Here is a 19,140-nt window from a genome sequence, read left to right as displayed (position 1 = left end):
GTTTTTAATTCACTCGTGGGATGTTGCTGTCGCTGGCTGGCCAGCATTTCATGCCCACCTCCGAGCTGCCGTTGAGCTGAGTGCCTTGATAGATCATTCCAGGGGGCAGTTGAGAGTCAACCAACTTGCTCTGGGTCTGAATCCATATGTAGGCCAGACTGGCAGCCCATAACAGATTTCCTTACTTAATGTTAATAAGTAGTCAGATGGGTATCCCTGATACCGGCATTAAATTCTGGATGACCAGTCGAGTGAGAGTAAGACTAGGCCATTGCCTGGTCCACTGACTGCTCCCTCATCCCTGAGTACTGCTCCCAGTGCACCTTCCTTCTGACCGTGGTTTGATCCTGATACCTTCCTGCACTCTGGTTATATCACTCAGTATATCTGTGTAGTATCTGTCACTGTGAGGGTCTAATTGCTGCCGGTGACTGCACCTTTTGCAGTTAATCCAGATCCTGAGCCAACAGTGTTCTCCATTCCAGAGAGACGAGCAGCACAGGCCAGGGATGGACACTGGGATTTTCCAGATCTCTGTGGGACTCAGTGCCATTCTCCGTGTGTAACCCTCACTACATCAGTCTAATTTCCCATTCCATCTGTTTCTCTGTCTCCTGTAGGTACTCAGGCTGCCACTGACTCAGCAGAATTCCCAATTCCTGTTTCGTTCTCAAATCGTTACAGCTCTCCCCTTCTCTGCAACTACTATGATCCATAGAAACCGAATTTGTACAATCTCCTCTAATCCAATCAACGTTACTAACTGCCTCCTGCCCTGACAGATTGTAGTATCTCCATAAACTCCAGCCACTGCAGTGATCATTATATCTCCAACTTCCTCCAGCATTAACTTGCCTGTCCATCTCTTTTCTTTGCTCCAGTCCCTACAATTTTCCCTGTTGTGTAACCGACTCCAATGCCTAACCAGCTGTGTAACATCCTCCAGTCCCGATAGTGTTCCCGATTCTATAACCACCTTCTGCCCCAGCACAGCTCTCTGTCTCTGCGACTTCCAGATTCCAAATCCATCCTGATCTGTGGAAACACCCCCAGCCCTCGATCTCTCTGTAATATCTCCCAGATGTTAAAACTGAAATAACTCCACAGAGGCCGGTATCCCGTCATCAAATCACCTTTTGTTTCTACATGCACGGTACATGGCAGTGACCCACACTAGCGCAGAGCCGGCTCCTATAGTGAACAGAGTCCCCGATGTTCCTGTTTATTTATGTCAGCCAGGATTCCCTGATTGGACCAGGTTCACAGTCCCAATCAGGGAACACGTATTAATGAGGTTTACCTGGCTGATCCCACTCCAATCACTATAGAAACACTCCACGCATCTCTAACGTTCATTAACACTTACAAATTTCCTCTTCTCTGAAAGCTCCTCCAGTTCCGCCAACACTGTCTCTGTAAAATTCCCCAAGGAAAGTCCTGTCCCTTTCAGTAGACCCATCTGTTACCAATCTCCTGCAGGACCAGTACAAGCTTTACTTTCTGTTTTCTGCGAACTCTTGATCTCAACGTCCTCCACCCAGAATGTCTCTTACTAATCTCTCACCGCTTCCAAAAACTCGATCGCCGTTTGTGTGTGATCTTCTCCGTAAGGAGGAAGGGGGTTTTGAAGCAGGGAGCTTCATAGGGCATGGAGACCTTTTACACAAATAGGAATGTTTGTAGAAACCAGTGCGTTTACAGAAGTGGGAAGGGTCATAGAAGGATGTTCCAGAGACTGGCGGTTTGTTGGTCCAATGGACAGAATGTTTATTTCTGGTGCAGAGACATGGAGAGCTATATTATGTGATAAATTGTTCCGGTAACATTTTTATCAGGTTTTAGGGAGGGTTTCGCTCTACAAGGCTCCTGTAGCCAGAATATTGATCTGGCTGATCTAGCTCCATTTTCACTTCAACTAAAACCTAAAACTATTCTTGTCTTTGTAATCTCCTTCCACCTCTAGAACACCCATATCTCTGTAATATCCCCCAGCCTTCATATACCTTCCTATCTCTGTAACCTCCTGTGGACCCTACAGCGATCCTGGGCTCTACACTTGCTGACATCCCTGAATTCATTACGACCGTTTCAAAAAGACCAATGAAATGGTAGCTTTAAAAAGTATGAACCAGGTCAGGTATCTCTGTCATTATGGAGATGTGGCTGCAGTGGGACCACGACTGAGAACTGGATAATCAAAGGTTTCCCCATTTGTACAGGAAGGACAAAAATGTCATCACAGTGAACTATCATTGTTTATAAAGAATAGGAGCAGTATTATTGTGATGCTAATCAATTTACACACTGCTCCTCCCTGCCCTCTCCAGTCATCCCTGCGTATTGATCCTGCCAGATATTGGTAACCTTTGAAAACTTCAGAAAATAACCCAGTATAGAGGAGATCATTGTCTGCATTGGACAAGAAGTAATGTTTTCTAAAAGTCCTAGTTCTGTCTCCCGAAGACTATAGGCCTTCAGGTGCCGATCCAGGCACCTTTGTATAATGGTTTGAGAGTTTCTGCCTGTAATCTGCTTCCATGAGTGACTCCCAGATCCCTACCATATTCTTGGTGAAATAGCAACTTGCCTCACCACTTCTCTAATATTTCAACCAATTATATTTGTGCCTTTGTTCAATCCAGATGCAACAGTTTCAAGTTCTTTCTAACCGATTGTTTGTCACTCAATAACTGCTCCTGAGGATGTTTCACTTGTTTTCTGCACATATGGGAAAACAGTTTATGGTGGTCAAGCCATTGACTCATAATCTAGAACCACAGAAAAATAGTCTGTTGTTACCCCATGAAGGAAATTGGTGGAATTTAAAAGCAACCATTGTGATTTATTATAAAAACCTATCTGCTTGACTCAAGTCCTTTCGTGAAGTCAATGTGTGTCATGCTTCACTAGTCAGGTTTCCGTGTGACTTTGGTGAGGAACATGTGGGTGTACTGTACCTTGAGGAGAATTAAAAACCAGCAATAACCACCTGACAGCACCAAGTGTTCGGAAAAATAGATATAATGTAACATTTGGTCGAACAACTCATTTAGCTCATTGTCTCGAGACAAAAACATATTCAGCCAAATAGTTTAAATTACACCCGAAAGTACCCACCTCCAATCAAGTTTGAATTTAATATATTGACAATCTTAAAAGTTAATCACACAATCCGATGGTTTGGGGTACAAGACTGAAAAATTGAACAGTTCAGAGGAGAACTGCCAAGCTATCAGCAGGCAAAGACTGCCTGAAGATTAGCTCTCCTAAAGGTACTTTTATTGATGAGTAACTAGTGAAGCAGAATCCACAAGAAAGAAAGAAGGCAGGAATATGGAGAAGAACCAAAAGCTTCCTGGTTTTGAGATAAGCAGTTTTGTTTTGTAAATATTAATTAGAAGTCTTATCGGACAAGTATTGTGGAGGGGGAAGGTACAAGACAGGTTAGAGGAAGAAGTTGCAAATAGTCGTTCGTTTATTATTCTCTGCTATACTTTAAGAAATAAAGTTGTTAATTTTTACTTTAAATAGTTTTGGACTCTAGAATTATCACAGATTACTGCATGGGATAAATCTTTTCTCTGTTGCTGGTTTTAATTGAGCAAGAGAATGTATCCTGTGTTGTAACCCTACAAACCGACAGCAATGTGTTTTAGTCTTTACTGTCCTGTGGAACAGCTGAACCAGCCATTCACTTCAAGAACAGCATCACATGCTGCCCTGACCAGGGCTGCATACATCCTATGATAGATGACCAGAAGTAATGATAGCTCCCTTCCTCGTTTCCCGTATTCCTACAGCTCATTTCCATTCAAGTAGGTGATCATCCCCTATTTTGGGTGTATTCAATCTCATTGAAATACTCCCCGAGAGTAATGCACATCTCCATAACATCTCTGGTGCTGCCTTTATTGATGCTGTCATACAGCTGTAATGAACTTATAAATTCCATGTCAGTCTTAGGGCATAGAGAAGAAATGGTGTTTTGTGGCACAGGAAAGAACCAGCAATGCATAAGTGAGAGAAGGGAATTATTTCGAACACCCCTGAGAGTATTGTTGAGGCAGGATTTGGGGTACTGGAGATTGACTTTCTCTAACATTTCACCAGACTAATCCCTGGGATGATAGCACCATGAGCAGTGAGTGAAGTTCAGTGAGTGAATAAGAGGTGATTGCATTGAACCTTAAGGGGGATGGACAATCACACATGATGCTCTAAACAGATACTGTTATGGTGATAAATTCAATGACTTTTTTTCACTTGGGTTACATGATTATCGATAGTTTAAGAGCCAACCACCCCCACTCCCTATTTCAATTGAGACAGAGAGAGAGGGGTCCAGGCTTTTGAATAAAATCTCCCAACATTACTACAGTCCAACTGGTGCGTTAACCTGCAATGAACGTCCTGTTATCCATAATCCTGACAGCAGTGGCAATACCTTCATTATAAAAGAGTTAACTCTTCCCTGCAGCTTCTGACCTCCATGGAGAACATGGGTGTGCCTTCTCGGAGATGGAAGATGCCTCCTTGAGACTTGAAACAAAACAGTTGACTTGCCTCCTCAATGCCAGCAAATTGTGTTAAAGTAGCACACGTTCTACAAACAATGGAACTATGATTAACATCATGGAGCCCTCTATCAGTGCAGTCTCGGTTTCATTAGTTAGTCATGTTGCCGTATCACTGAAACCCTCCTGTTACTGTATAACTATCTCATGGGGCTGACTAGCCTCCTTGTGGTCTCATGGATGAGATTTTAGCGTTTGATTGGCCTCTGCCTGTTCCTGTTTAACAGCTCGAAGTACTGACCAGACCCCTTCTCTTCCTGTGGAACAGGCAGGAGGATTGAATGGGCTGTCCCTCTTCTTGTTTAGTAGTTTCAACTGGCTCAATGGTTTTCACATATCAGTGTATAACCAGCTTGAGATGCTAAATGAGCTCCTCTTTTAACTGTGGAAATGTGCAGTGTCTGGCCGTGCTGTTACATGAATGTTACTGACACTTTAACAGCACAAAGTGGAATGCTGTCCCGTCTTGCTGCACATGGACACAGAATGGCTCAGGGGCCAATGGGGGACAAAATATTCTGAACATTGTGTGATCTTCAGTCATCATCCCAACTGTCATGTGTGACAGTCTGGAGGGACTGAATGAGATCCTGTGTTACTGTGGACCAGGTATTTGAAGGACGTGGGCTCCATCTGCTCCTTGCAGGAGCTGTGAGGCGTTGAATGGAGCATAGGAACATAGGACTGAGCAGCAGGAGTGGGCTTTCAGACACTTTGTCACCGCTCCACCATGCATAGGCATCATGGGTGATGTGATTGTGGTCTCAGTAGCATTTTTCTGTCTGAATACCATTTTCCTAAATTCATTTGCCTGTCAAATGTCACCAAAACAACTTTGAATAAATGCAAACATCTAGGCACCACAAACTTCTGGGGAAGGGAATTTCCACTTGGACAGCCCTTTGCAAATTTCTCATTTGTGTTCCAGCCAATGTTGGAGGGTCACTGTTTCCTTTTTGAGTCCCACTCCTCCACTGGTTACACCCATCTTAAATGTAACCAGTTTAGTGATGTGGCCAATGATATAGGTCTCAGAGTAGGTCAATTTCTAGAAAAATATAAGACACAGAAAATTGAAATCATAACAAATGGTAAAATGATAGAGTGCCCCAAACGTTATTCTGCTCAGACAAGCTACTGGTAGTTGGATTTCTTTCTGGAACAGTTGGATTTGGCTGAATCCCCTTTGTTTCAGGCAGTGGAGAGATTCCATTGAATCCTTACCAGGAATCCTTCACAAGTGTTACAGAGACCTCGGGGATGTTATGGTCTCACACTTTGCTATGGGGTGGAACAAAGTAAGACAGAGAGATCAATTGGCTGCTGCTTCTGAGGCAGGGAACATTTTTTTATCCCTCTCTATGTTGAAGCATGTACTAATGTCAATTGAACACTAAACTGGTCCAGATGTGCTCTCCTGGAGCATTCTCAGGAAAACCTGATTACGGATTATAGGCAAGTGCGTCATTGCTCTTGTACACAATTCCTTTCAATCGCAAAAAATGTCCACATTTTTAATAATTTGATGACATGCTTACATGTGTCTGTATAATTTGTAAATATTGGTAGGTGTCTTCATAGTATGTGTGCTAATATCAATACATCTTTTTCTTAAAATTTATTCTCTAGCTTTAGTCTCCCTGACAGGAGATAATATGCTGAAAATGTGTTGCTGGAAAAGCGCAGCAGGTCAGGCAGAACCAAAGAGCGGGAGAATCGACGTTTCGGGTATGAGCCCTTCTTCAGGCATGATTCCTGAAGAAGGGTTCATGCCTGAAACATCAATTCTCCTGCTCTTTGTTTCTGCCTGACCTGCTGTGCTTTTCCAGCAACACATTTTCAGCTCTGATCTCCAGCATCTGCGGTCCTCACTTTCTCCTAAGAGATAATATGCATCCAGCTGATACACTTTTCAGAAAGTCATGGATGGTTCAATACTATTTCTCAGCTAAGATCAACACTGATAATCCCCCATAACAAAAGGCCGGCATTCCAGGAATGAGTAAAGGGAAACCTCTGAAAACAATTATTTTTTTTTATTTTAGTTTAGGGGATCAATCCTGCACACAGGACATCGGGTGGGGTCTCAGCAATGCCCTGTACAGATGCAGTAAAACATTCCTGCAATTAAACCTGATACCTTTTGCCAAAAACAGCATCATTCCACTTACCTTCCAAATCACTTGCTGCATCTGACTTCATATGATTCATGTCGCAAGAACATGGAAACCTCCTATATCATAGAGTTCGGCAATCTCTCTCCATTTAAATTGTTTACCATTGTTTCATCCTTCATGCCAAAATAGACAACTTACCTTGTGTTATTTCTGCTGAAAGTTTGCTCACTAACCTTCCCTGCCTGTATCACATTGCAGACTCACTACCTCCATTTGACGACACATTGAATGACCATCTTGGTGTATGAGCTAATTGAGCTCCAAGTCATTCCCTTCCCTTCCTCCAGATCTTTGATACAGATTGTTGATCATTGATGACCCCACAGTGATCTCTGAGGCACTCCATCAGTTACAACTTTGCAGCCTGAAAATAAACATTTGTCTCTAATCTCTATTTCCTGTAAGCGACAGCTTCCCTGTTCCTGTGTATTCATTCAGGCAGGCTCAATAGCCTCCTCCTGGGCTGTGTTATGTACTCAACGAGCTGAATTACTTCATTCTATGTTCCTGTGTAATTCCATAGATGGGCAGAATGGTGTCCTCCTGTCTCATTGTAACGATTCTACAATGTAACTGCCTTGAGGGGTGGATTGAGCAACCACACATGGTGAGGGACAGCAGTATAACTCTTTAACAGTCTCGAGGGTGGATTGAGGAAATAAAACATGGGGTAGGGGCAGCTGGGCTATTTGACTGCAGCATTCAGAATGCTCATGGCTTTTCCGAGTGTGTCTGATCATCCGTCTCCTGTCTGTTCCTAATTAACATTGAATCTCCTGTCCAGTAAAGATCAGTCGAGCTCAGCCTTGAATATCTTCAATAACCGAGTCTTCACTGCTCCCTGAGGATGAGGACACCACAGGTAGCACAACACTAAAGTGAAACGGACGTCCTTATTTCATTGTAGGACCTGTTATTTTAAAACTGTGTTAACTGAACAAGAAATAACCACCTCTTTTCAAACTTAAGACAGAATAATTAGAAATAAACATAAATCATTCCGGACTCCAAACCTGTTGCACATTGTCACTGACCCTGTCCAATCAAATATGTATCAAACCAGTATCTGCTGCTGTTTCGGGAAGAGAATACCTGATAGAATACACCACATGAGCATGACAAAAGGAGCATAATGAGGCTATTTCACCCATCGAGTCTGATATGCCATTCAATAATTTCTTATATGTTCCTCAAACTCATTCTCCTGCCTCCCCCTGAGAATCATTGATCCCCTTATAAATCAAAAACTTATCTATTTGTGTCTTAATGACACTTGTGTTTGTGTCTGTGTGTGCATATGTGTGTTCATCTGCTTGTCATCTGTGCATATGTGTGTCTACGTCTGTCTTTCTATGTATCAGCCTGTGTATTTCTCTCTGTGTTTGTGTCTATTTGTGTATGACTCGATATGCCTGTGTGTGTTTCTACATGTGTGCATGCCTATCCCCCTGTATGTATTGTGTTTGTTCGTATATTGAGGTGTTTACCAATATTTCTGTGTATGCCTGTGTCTGCATCTCTGTGCAGTGAGGTTTCTGTGGTTTTCTGGGGGGAGTGAAAGGACTGTCGTTGGAACTGCCAGTGGGTTTAAAGTGAAAATTGTCTTTCAATTAGCATTGCTCCTTAATCGGTCGGTGGGACATGGATGTTTCAGAATCTCCACATGAGGCATCCCAGTCCACTGCATCTTGTACTAGTGTCCTCCCCACATGGCAGGGTTAGACGGATGAGGGAATGGTTATTGGCAACTCCACTACACGGCTTGGCCATTTCTGTCATATTCCAGGCTGTTTCTCTTGGAATGGGAGGGAGGGAGGGAGTGAGGGCAGGAGTGGATGGCCCTGCTGTTATTGCTGGTGGGGGTTGGGCTGGGGGGAATTTTGAGGTGTCCGAAATGAGTCAGTCGGCAGTTTTGATTCTATATAGTATTTTTAGTGCGGGGTGTATTGCATAGGTGACAGAGAAAGTGTGGGAAGGAAGTTGCTGAATTCAATAGTGGTAGTGCCTGAGCCTTGTTTGGAGATAGAGCATGAGGATTGTCTGTGGGGTAGGTGCTATAACAGGTATACAGTGAGTGTGAGGGAACAGAGAGAATGCAGTGACCTTGTCCTGTATTAATGGGCATTTCTTCAGGTCATCTCAGCGTCGAGGTGAGCCTCCACAAATGTCTTGTCCAAGTCTAGCACTATGAATGACAAAGATGTGTCCCTCAGCTTCCACAGAATCAGTTTGGGTAGAACTTACAAATGGGAAGGAGAAGCAAATATTAGTGTGTCATATATCAAAATCAAACGACTCCAGAAAATCTCAGCATCACATGCTCTGGAAATTAGATAGGCAAGTATTGTGGATACCGCAGTCTTACTGGATTGTCTCAAGTTACATCTAAACTGCATTAACTAAGTGATTGCTCAGGCTGTGTAAAATAAATCCTGTAAGTGTATATGAGTTCGGTTGAAGAGTATGTTGTGAAGCAAACTAGAGAGCAGGTTATTTTGGATTTGGTGTTGTGTGGTCAGAATGACGAATTAATAACCTTGTCCTGAAGCAGCTTTTAAGGAATAGTGACGTTAATAAGGTGGATTTTACACGGTGTCTGCATACAATATAGAATTCTTGATCATTCTGACTAAACACCATGGCTGCCTGGAGGCTAGAGGGTCACGTTTGCTCCAGTGAATTGGGAAAGTACAATATAACATGCAGTGGGAGGCAAGCAATGCTTGCTCGAGTCACAGAGTCAGACAGCACAGAGACAGATTCTTTGGTCCAAAATAGTCCATTCCAACAAAATGTCCATCCATGCGAAGCCCACTTCCCTGCCATTGCCCTGTATCCTTCTAATACTCTCCTATCCGTGTATTTGGCCAAATGAGTTTTAAAGGTTGTGAAAGTAGCCGACTCAACATCTCCCACTGGCAGCTCATTCCATCTGCGCAATAAGTTCCCTGTGTAAAACTTTCTTCCTCAGGTTCCCTTTTATTCTTTTCCCTCTGGCCTTAAACTGATTCCCTCTAGTCTGTGATTGCCCTACCCTGGGAAAAAAAGACTGAGTTTATTATTCTGACCATGCCTGTCATGATTTTACACACTTATATCAGATCCCGCTAAGTCTCATACACGCTAAAGTAATAAGTCCTGGCTTGTCCAACCTCTCCCTATAACTCAGATCATTGTGACGGCAACATCGTTGTAAATTTGTCCTGCATTCTTTCCAACTTAATAGCATCTATGACTCGAACAAACATTACTTGCCACCCAGTGAACAAAACTGAACAATACCTTACCAGTATGGCCTCACCAGCATCCTGTATAGCTGCAACGCAATTCCCTAATTTCGATACTCAGTGATATACACTGATGAAGGCCAGTGTGCCAAAATTCTTTCTTCACTGCCCTGTCTACCTCTGAATCATCTTTCAGAGACCCATGCACCTGAATTCCAAGGTCCCTCTGTGCCACTACACACCTTAGGACCTAATCTTTCACCATGAAACTCCAAACTTGATTTGATTTGTCAAAATGCATGAACTTTCACTGATCTGTATTAACATCCATTTGCCACTTCTCAGTCCACTTCCCCAGCTGGTCAAGGTATTGCTGTAATTTCTAACTTCTGATAACCTTGCTCACTCTGCATGATGCTGCCTATTTTAGTGTCACCTTCATACTTAAAAATCAGGCCTGTACATTCTCATCTAAATCATAGAAATATGTAACATGTAGTGGTCCCAGCACTAGCCCCTGAGCCATTCCAATAGTCACAAATCTCCAGTCTGACCAGCATTCTTCCAGTAGTACCCTCTGCGTCCTACCATCAGGCCAGTTTTGCATCGGATTTTCCAGTTCCCCCTCAATTCCATATGACCTAACCTTCCAGAGCAGCATACCATGTGGAAGCTTACTGAAGGCCTTATTGGAATCCATCTAGGCTATGTATACTACCCTGTCCTCCTCAACGTTGCTGGTCACTTCATCAAAGAACTCCGACAAATTTGTGAGTCATGATCTCTCATGCACAAAGCCGTGCTGAATTTGATGAAGGGCTTTTGCCCGAAACATTGATTTTCCTGTTCCTCGGATGCTGCCTGACCTGCTCTGCTTTTCCAGCGCCTTTTTAATCTTACTCCGAACCATACCTTGTCGTTCAAAATGCATGTATATCCAATCTCTCTGAACCTTCTCAAGTAACTTACCTACTCGATTTTAAGTTTACTGGCCTTTACTTCCCTTTGTAGCCTTTCTTGAATAATGGTTTATCTTTGTAGCCTTTCTTGAATAAGCGTTCAGCATTTGCTACCCTCCAGTCATCCAGGACCTCAGTTGTTGGCCAGCGATGATGGAAAAAAAACAACCAGGGCACCCGCAATTTCTTCTCTATCCTTCTGCAGTGGTTCTGAATATATCTGGTCAGGACCAGGAGTTTTTAGAAATACTGCAAAGTCTGAAAAGTATGTCTATGTATTTCAGGTACAAACACCAAAGAAAGGGAATGTGACTCAATGATGGTTAACATAATAAATTAGAAAACATTAATCATAGGAAGTGACTTCAGAAGAATTCCAGATATTGTGGAAACCTGAGAATTCTCAGAAATTAACGATCCAGACAAGGAAGGCCATGAAACTGATTAGGAAATCAAAAAGAGAACATGCATGCTAACAAACAAGAACACAAAGAGTGCATCAAATTGCGATCTATATTTCAAAGGAAACAAAATAAAAGCAAGGTCAATTGTGGAAATTTGTAATCGGGAGAGGATTGCTTATTGTGGGGGACAGGGAAATGGCCAAGAAAATAACCAGTTACTTAGCATCAGTCTTCATGCAGGAAGACCCAGAAATACCAAGTGATCATATCGGCCTACTGCAGCTAAAGACATAAGGTCAATTCATATCAGTAACAAGGTAGTACTTGAACATGGAGCTGGATTGGGCATTACTAAGTCTGACGAAACAGATGTACTTCCTATCAAAATGTCAGAAATGAATCACCAATAGAAGTATTAATTGCACTGTTGATGACTGTGTTTTATTTTCCTGTACATTCTGCAGAAACCGAAAGTTATTGTAGATAAATGGAAGTTAGTAAACGTGAGACAAACATTGTAGATTGATGGAAGGGATCCAAGCAGCTACAAAGGGAAAAAGACATAGTTTGGAGAACTGCAGACCAACTAACTTGACATCTCTAGGGAAACTGTTGGAATCTATTACAAAGGATGAGATTTTTGAAATGTAGAAATTAACAGCAACAGTGGAGAAAATCAACATGCATTTCGGTTAGAAAAACTTAATAAACTTTGGAATCATTTGAAGTCGTTTCTTGCAGCATAGATAATGGGGAAGCAGTAGAAGTGGCATATATTGAATTTTCAGAAAGGTTTCTATAAGAACTCAAACAGTGAGTTCGTAAATGCAATGAATGTGAAGGGTATTTGGAGGAATATATGTCAGTAGAAAGTTAAAGTTTGGTCCGCCTTCATTTAAGGGAGTCAGAACATTGATGTAAAGATATGTTGAAGCAGTTTCACAGCATTTTGGTGGGACTGTACCTGGAGCATTGTGTACAGTTTTGGTGACTGAATCTCAGAAAGAATATGCTGACCACCTAGGATGTGCAATGGACATTCTCCAGATTAATCCCTCAGATGGTGAGATTGCCTGATGAGGAAACTCGGCCTGTGTTCGCTAGAGTGTCAAAGAATGAGAGGTGGGTCACAGTGAAATTTAGAAAATTCATAAAACATATGACAAGTTGGAAATTAGCAGAATGCTTCCCTGGCTGTCTAATCCGCATTCAAGGCAAATAATGCAAGGATCTGGGACAGGAGAAAGTGAGGTCTGCAGATGCTGGAGATTAGAGCTGAAAATGTGTTGCTGGAAAAGCGCAACAGGTCAGACAGCATCCAAGGAACAGGAAATTCGACGTTTCGGGCATAAGCCCTTCATTGCTGAAGAAGGGCTCATGCGGTTCACGAATTTCATTGCAGTCAAATCATATTGAATAAACACGTGTTATTGGAGAACGGCCTGTATATTGAATGGAGGAGCAAAATTGATGGGAGGAAGGCACTACAGCAGTTCTCACTTTATATATCACAATGTTAATTATGATATGAACATTGTATGGGGAAAACTCCATTCAGGAAATGTTTGGCCATGAAAGAGCATGGGAAAATCTCGATGTGTTCAATAGCCTATTCATTTCACAATGCTTCTGTGAAATCACTGCAGGGTCAACAGGACAATGTTTCCCATTCCCTTTTCAAATACTGAGGCTGGTGCCGGGAGTCCTGTCCAGTTTTATACTTTAAGGTCTCGGAGCAGTTTGATACAATTGAGTATCTTGCTTGGCCGATTCAGAGACTCATGAAAAAGTTTATCACATGTCTGTGTGTCTGGAGTCACTTTTAGGCCAGACCAGGGAAGCACAGGAGATTCACTTCCTGAAAATATATTGGGGAAGGAGATTGATGTGTACAATCAACATTGGAAACAAGATCACTATTACTGACACCAGATCTTAAGTCTCAATATTTTATTAATTATTTCTAACTTCCACCAGCTGCCAAGGAATTAACCTAGTCTGGATTAGTAATCCAGTGACATTTCCACAGCAGCACCATCTCCACATCGGGATCTAAGGCAAACCACACTGAGCAGATTATTTCTGTGCAGCTTGACAGCTCTGTCAAAAAGAGCTACCACCAATTTGATTATGAGATGGTACTGAGGGGGTGGTAATTGGTCAGATTATAATTATTCTCATTTTAGGGAATGGGGCATCGTTGAGTAATCTTCCACATTGCCAGAGAGATGTCAGAGTTGGAGCTGGAATGAAACACCTTCCCCAGGGACACGGCTTGTTGTGCAGCACAAGTCTTCAGTCCTATTGCAGGAATGGGGTCAGGGCCCATTGCCTTTGTCGTATCTACTGTGTTCAGCTGTTTCTTCATGTCACGTGCAGCAAATCGAATTGGTTGAAGACTGGCATCTGTGATTCTGTGGGAATCATGAGGAGGGTGAGGTGGATCATCCACTCAACGTGTCTGGTTGAGGATAATGCAGACACCACATACTTGACTCTTTGACTGATGTACAGAACTGTTCCAATATTTAGGATGAGGATATTTGTGGAGTCCTTTCCTCCAGTAAATTGTTTAGTAGTCATCGGCATTTATGCTTGGATTTAGCAGGACAACAGAGCTTAGATCTGATCTGTTAGTCTTGGGATCATTTCCCCCTCTCCATCAGACGTTAGTGCTGCTGTTTAGAATGCAACCAGTCAAGTGTGGTATCTTTAATTGGTTGTCATCAGGTTTAGGTGCACGTGATTCCGACCCTGACATGTTCACCCACACTCATCACTGTTCCATGGATCGGCTTGATAGTGATGGTAGACTGATGAGTTATCCTTGGGAAGAAGTCACAGATTGCTATTCAATACAATTCTGTTTCTGCTGCTGTTGTGGTCTACAGTATCAAATGATAACCCAGTTTGAGTTATAATATCTACAATTCAATTCTACTGACTGCCCCCCAGTTCACACCGAGACCCATTCGCCCATCAGCCCTGTATTCTATACCTAACCTGGTTTCTGATGTGGTAACGCTTGCACTTTCATATTCTCATTTTGCTGAGGACCTCTCCCTGGTGTCACTCCTCTAATTTGTTACTTTAACTCAATCCATTTAAAGTAATGATCTAAATTCTTTCTCTTCCACAATGTCAACTTCTGTATTTGAAGTGAATGTGTTCCCCTCTGTTTTTCTCCCTGACCATGATTAAGAGCTCTGTAGTGTCAGTGATGCCAGACGTATGTACTTTCAGAGTCAAGGAACTTGTGCACCATGCATTATTGTCCAGTTCCCAGTGTACGGCTCTCCATGTTGGACAGGATGGTTGAGCATCTTTGACGTACTTCTTTGGAAATTGTACAAAAGCAGAAATTGCTGAAGATGTTGCAACATCTTCTGGAATGAATGCAGAGTTAAAATTTCAGATCCAGGGGACCCTCTACAAAGCTCCCAGTGTCTCCAGAAATTTTTGTATTTTTATTTCCAGTATCCATAGTTATTTGTTTAGGGAAGATTTGTTCTGTGCTTATTTATTCCTGGAGAAACTCAGTAGGTCTGTCAGCATCTGCAGAGACAGAGAAACAGCGTTAGCATTTCAAGCCCAGTGTGATACTTCTTCTGAACTGAAAAGGATTGGAAACTGGGCTTTTTAATCCCTTGGCAGAGATGGGGGATGGGTGACAGGGGAAAGAGGGCGTGGCAAAGACAAGCAGGCTTTTAGCAGTGGTGAACGAGTAGATTACATAAAATGTGATTAACTTAAGGTGTGAATGGGGTTCTATCTACTGAGTGCAAGATAAAGAAGGCACTGCCACACAATGTCATAAGGAGGCCAGGAGGGAGAATGTTGGCTATATGGCATTATATAGATCTGTCCATAAATACGTTTTCATTGTCGAGATCATCACCCCCTTTCGACAAAGGATTTCAGGTGCTTGACTTCTTATTGGCACTAGTAAGCATCTCATGCTGCCTTAGTATTGTAATAGGGAGAAAAAACAAATCACAGTATGAAGTTTGAGCTGAGTATTGTTTACCTGTCATGTTTAATATAGTTTCAAATTTGCAGTATTTATCTTTAAATGCTTGTTCTGTATCAGGTGGAGTGTAGAATGTTGCGGGCTGACATTATAGAAGTTTCTAAAATCATGAGAGGTATGGATAGGCTGAATAGCCAACATATTTTTCATGGGGTGGGTGAGTTCAGCCATAGTAGGCAGAAGTTGAAGGTGAAAGGGGAAGATTTAAAATGGACAAAGGGGCAACATTTTTACACGGTGGGTGGTGTGGGTATGTGATGAGCTGCCAGAGGAAGAGTAGTAGATGCCAGTACAGCTTCAACATTTAAAATTCATTTGGACAAACATATGAATGGGAAATATTTTGAGGCATGTGGGTCAAATGAAATCAGATAGGACTAGCTTAATTTGGAAAACCTGGCTATCATGGACATTTAGAAAATCTTCACGCAGAGTCATTTTGGGTTTGTGAAAGGGAAATTATACTTTACCCCTAAAATCATGCCAAGTATTTCTGGAGATGCCTGAGAATGTAACAAGAGGACTTGATCAAGGGGATCTGGAAGACACCAGACTTTCCAGGGATTTTCCACAAGGTATTACAAAACAAAAGTTCTTACACAAGACTGACGCTCGTAGGATGATGGATAATGTATTAACATGGGATGATGATTGGTTAACACACAGCAATCGGAGAGTCAGGATTAATGGATCTTCATGATAAAGGTCGATCTACTGGAGTACCACAGCTATCAGTCCGATAGCATCAGTTATTTATACTCTATACTGATAGTCTGAAGGATGGAGCTGAGTGCAATATACATCCGGGTTTTGGATGACACTGAGAACCAAAAGGCGGGCTGTTATTTAATGGAGAGGACTTCCAGAAAGGGACCATGGAAAGAGATTGGACTGTGTATGAAGCATAAGGTCAGCATGCTGATGCAGCAAGTAACTAGGTTGGTTCATTAGACGTGTTCCTGGGATGAAAGGGTTGTGTTACTGAGAATCTCAAAACTGATTCATTGAGGTTTAAATGAATGAGGAGTGATACTGCCGAAAAATACAAGGCACAGAGAGGGCTAGATAAGCTACAAATTGAAAAGTTGTTACCATTCCTGGGTGGAGTCTCGAACGCAAAGACATAGATACCGAATATGGAACATCGATTTCTATCTGAGATGCAAAGTGATGTCTTCTCTCAGAAGGTAGTGGATGTCTGGAATTCCCAAACCCAGAGAGGTGTGGAGGGATACAAGGCGTCGGCAAGAAAGTGGAGTTAGACCTGGAGTAGATCAGTCATGTACATATTAAATGACAGTGCAAGCTTAATTTCACATGTTATGCTTTTGGAAAGTAACTGGTTATTTTCCTGGAAGTTGTGTTATGTAATGCTACATGCGGATGAGCAGAGGAATTGTTTGAGTTAACCCTGGGTCGGTTATGGGGGCTGTACTCATATCGAATCTGGGACATGACTTACATCTCGAGCAGGAATTGTGGAGGGGAAGCTTGGAAACAGGGATTGGGGGTGAGTGTCACTTCCTGACCCAGCCTTGAATTTCCAAGTACATTTCCAAAACTTACCTAACCATCGGAGTGGCCTCGATCTGCCCCTGTGTAGCAGGTCTGAAGGGCTGAATGGAACATCAGAATGTAGGGCTGCAGGACACGAGGGGGGCATTCGGCCCTTTGACACTACTCCACCAGTAAATCAGGTTGTGGCTCATCTCATGGCGTTCCCAGCTGCACTTTGCTCTCCATGCACCATTATCCCTGATTCACCTGTCTATGGAAAATCAGATGAAGCCAAACTCGATATAATATAAAGATTCAACCCTCCCAAACTTCTGGGAAGGAGAATTCCCACATGAATGAATTCCCACTTTGTGATTTTTTTTCACTCCAGTTGTGACTGAGAATGGAGGGTGTCACTGTTTCCTTTTCTCGTCCCACTCCTCCACTGCTCACAACAAACTTTAAATGTAACGAGGTTGGTGAAATGGCTGATGATAAAAATCTTAGATTGCGTCAGATTCAGTGATAAGAACAAGTCAGGCAGATTTCTTTAGCCAGCCACAAGTTACGAACAGCACTAGCGGAGGAGTATGGTGGATTTGTGGATAGCACTGCTGCCTCACATCACCAAGGAGCGGGGTTCAATTCCAACCTCGGCGACCCTCTTTGTGGAGTTTGAACATTCTCCCCACGCCTCTGTGGGTTTCCACCCAGTGATCCAGTTTCCTGCCACAGTCCAAATATGTACAGTTTACAGTGGATTGCCCATAGTGCCCAGGGATGTGTGGGTTAGTTATGGGAAATGCAGGGTTACATGGATAAGATTGGGGACATGTCCAGGTGGGGATGCTGTTGGGTGGGTAAGTGTGGATTTACACTGTAGAGCTTCTATGACAATGACAACAAGTTTGGGCTATACAAACACCCAGTGGGTATATATCTAATCCTCTCTCCTCAAGGTTTCGTATGTTTTATTTCCCTCTCTCATTCTAAGAGTAACCCTTTAAAAGCCTTCCTAATATAAGCCCTTCATCCCAGGAATAAGTGCGATGAAATATCTTTGAATTGCTTTCAATGTAACAATATCCTTTCTCAAATAAGGAGACACAAAAAACTAATCTCACACTCAGATCATATAGTTTATAATTGTTTTCTCAAAGTGCTGTGAGTCTTTGGAACACTCTTCCCCACAGACCATTGGCGGCAGAGATACTGATTTTTTTGAGTCACAGATGGAAGGTTCAAAATTAACAACAGCGTCAAGGATTATCGAGGAATGGGCAGCAATGTGCATTGTGCGGGGAAAATGTAGACAGTGGTATCAAATAACACGGCTTCAGAACCTCCAGGAATATAATGCAAAATGAAATGATAATATCGATAAAATGTTAAGGGGGAATACAAGATGGCGGGGATCCAGAAGGTCTGCTTTGCTGGGCTCTGCATCAACACACGGGCAAAGTGTTTCTCTAACCTACCCCGTCCCAGCCATTTACTTAAAATTCAACACTAAAAGAGTGATTGAATCTTTACTGATCCCGGTTTGTCAAAGGGAAATGACAAAACATGGGGAAAGGATCAAGTAAGTCCCAACTAGCGGTGCACCCGTCAGCATCGAGCATGCCTGAGACCGCCGCTGCAATCCACTCTGCACGTTCCATGGACCCAGTTACTCACCAGGCCTTGGTCACTGAGTTCACCAAGTTACCTGAAATGATTGAAGCCATGATTGAAGAACCGTTCAGCCGTGGCTAGAGCCGCTTTCAGCCGTGCTCCAGAAACATGAGCAGCAACTTGACAGCCTTGGAAACAGAACAGACGATGCCCAGGGCCGAACTGCAGCGACAGAGTCCGTGATCGATTTCTCTCAAGAAAGGATCCTTGTCCTTGAAAAACAGGTCTGCACCTTAACTGAACAAGATGACGAGCTCGAGAACAGGGGTAAGATGAAGAATATTCACCTTGTCGGTTTGCTGGAGCGGACAGAAGGTGGTGAGCCGGTGAGTATTTTCAAGAACTGGCTGCAGCGATCCCTTCACTTCGAAACTGAGCAGGGACGGGTGAAGACTGAGACAGTTCATCGGGTTACGGCGTGGAAGTCAGACTCAGACCAACATCTTCATCCTGTCCTTGCGCGATAACATAGTTATGGGGACAAACAAAGACTGGTGGAAGCTTTAGAATCCTGGGGAAAGATCCGATGGGTTTAATTCACGAGGGCTCCAGGATTATGTTCTGTTAGGACTTTTCAGCGGTGGTGACTAGGAAAGAA

Source organism: Hemiscyllium ocellatum, chromosome 14 (genome assembly GCF_020745735.1).
Source record: "Hemiscyllium ocellatum isolate sHemOce1 chromosome 14, sHemOce1.pat.X.cur, whole genome shotgun sequence".
Taxonomy (NCBI): Eukaryota; Metazoa; Chordata; class Chondrichthyes; order Orectolobiformes; family Hemiscylliidae; genus Hemiscyllium; species Hemiscyllium ocellatum.
Note: the sequence above shows the minus strand (reverse complement) of the source record.